Source organism: Gopherus evgoodei, chromosome 1 (genome assembly GCF_007399415.2).
Source record: "Gopherus evgoodei ecotype Sinaloan lineage chromosome 1, rGopEvg1_v1.p, whole genome shotgun sequence".
In the NCBI taxonomy this organism is placed as follows: Eukaryota; Metazoa; Chordata; order Testudines; family Testudinidae; genus Gopherus; species Gopherus evgoodei.
The window spans coordinates 318,513,060-318,514,893 of record NC_044322.1 but is presented as its reverse complement, the minus strand read 5'-3'; the positions used below and the strand labels follow the sequence as shown (position 1 = coordinate 318,514,893).

At 43.9% G+C, this 1,834-nt stretch overlaps 1 pseudogene; it reads right to left on the bottom strand.

Annotated features, from left to right (window-relative positions):
• Positions 1–1,135: 1,135 nt before the first annotated feature.
• LOC115645149 lies at positions 1,136–1,384 on the bottom strand (annotated as a pseudogene).
• Positions 1,385–1,834: the final 450 nt, after the last annotated feature.

Sequence of the window (1,834 nt, the reverse complement as noted above, 5' to 3'; positions counted from 1 at the left end):
AAATCACTCTCAGAGCCGAGAGGGTCAGACACAAGACAAAGAACAAAGAACTCATACCCAAAACTTCCCTCCACCCAGATTTGAAAAAGTCTTGTTTCCTGATTGTCCTCTGGTCAGGTGTTTCAGGTTACTCCTTTCCAGGTGAAAGAGACTTTAACCCTTAGCTATCTGTTTATGACAGGAGTATAAATATGTAATATATTACAGTTAAAGGGCCAAATCCAAGGATGCAGTAAAGAGCTTGGGAAGCAGGCTTTGTGCCAGTTATCTCATGGAGTGGGCAACTAATGTAGCTCCCCAGAGCCTCAATGTGCTCCCACTGTAGGAAACCGCAGTGGAGGATCTGAGGATCTGGTGATAGATCTTTTGCCCCTCCTCTGCCCCTCTTTCTAGCCTAGCCCTGACCCATGGCACACTGGGACTCCTTAGGGAGCTGGGCTGTGCACATTGCCTATGGAAACCTTTCCTTCGGCTGCCAGAGTCACTTCTGCAGCTGTGGAGTTTGGAGTTGAATTTGCCCCAATAGCTTTTGCTAACTTAAAAACAGCGAGCTGGACTTTGTTTATAAGTCAGCAACCCCAGTGAAAACCCTTTGAAGCTTTTAAAAAACGGCTGTGGGGAATTTTCGTCTCCAAAGACTATTCTATTCTATCTAGTTTCTTATGCTGCATACCATGGGAGCTGGAAGCCTAGAAGTAAATTTTGCAGGGTGCTCACTTATGTTCAGGCTTTTCCTAGAAGAAGGCCAAGGTTTGAAAGTTTCACAACAATGCTCCTTCTTTGAAACATTAAATACAAGATGGTCACTTAGAGAGCTGTGAAGAGCTGAAGCATCTAAAAAGCAATTAACATTTGGAATGGCGCCTATGAAAAATATTGTTGTTATTCTTAAATTATAGCTCAGCATGCTTGGTACAGAGTGAAATTCTGTGGTCTACGTTGTATGGGAGATCACACTAGATGATCAGAAAAGCCCCTTCTGGCCTTGGAATCTATGGAAGCCCTGCCAGGCTTCTTCCTTACTGCAAGTGATTTCTGGCTCCTCAGAATGGCATTGGCACAAGAGGGATCAGTCATGTGGAAGCATTTTGGATAGTGCGTGAGGATGATATGGCAAAGGCTGTACAGCACAATGCTAGTTTCTTTTTGATGTTGTTTTTTTAGTAGGATATGGCTGTTTTACGCAGACACATACATTTTTTTGGGCCACCACGATGAACCCTTTCCCCGCAGCGGCTGGCACAGTATCTTGTGGTGGATCAGGCCATTGTAAAGGAAAGAGTTCCTGGCTTGAAGATTGTTGGGTTCAGTTTGTGTGCTCTTGTGTTTTAATAATGAATCCAGGGCAGCTCCAGATCATCTGACACTTCAAATGAGCAAACATTTTCAGACACCTCTTGATGCTCTCTGAGATGGAACGTCTTCCTGTGGGGGAGATTTTTTTCACTCGAGGTCACAGTTCTCATAGTGTCTAAAAGATTTAGTATCAGTTATAATAACAGCTGTGAAATACAGGTTTCTTTCTGCTAGCTGGCTGTGGATTTGATACCATAGCTGCTCTATAGATACTGTAAGTAAATGTGTAAAACACATCCTAAGCACACGGCACATGCACAATCAGTGGTTTTTAAAATTGTTTTGTGTACATTCTCTGCTTGATCCCTCACGATACAGAATATGAAAATCTCTCATTCTGGAGTACCAGCCCTGCACTCTGGGCTCAGTCATGACCCAGCTGCAAAAGGGAGTAAAGGGATGTAAGGCACCCATGGGCATCCTGCATTGTGGGTCACAACATATGAAGGAAAACAGCTGTCACTAGGCTGCTACTTCC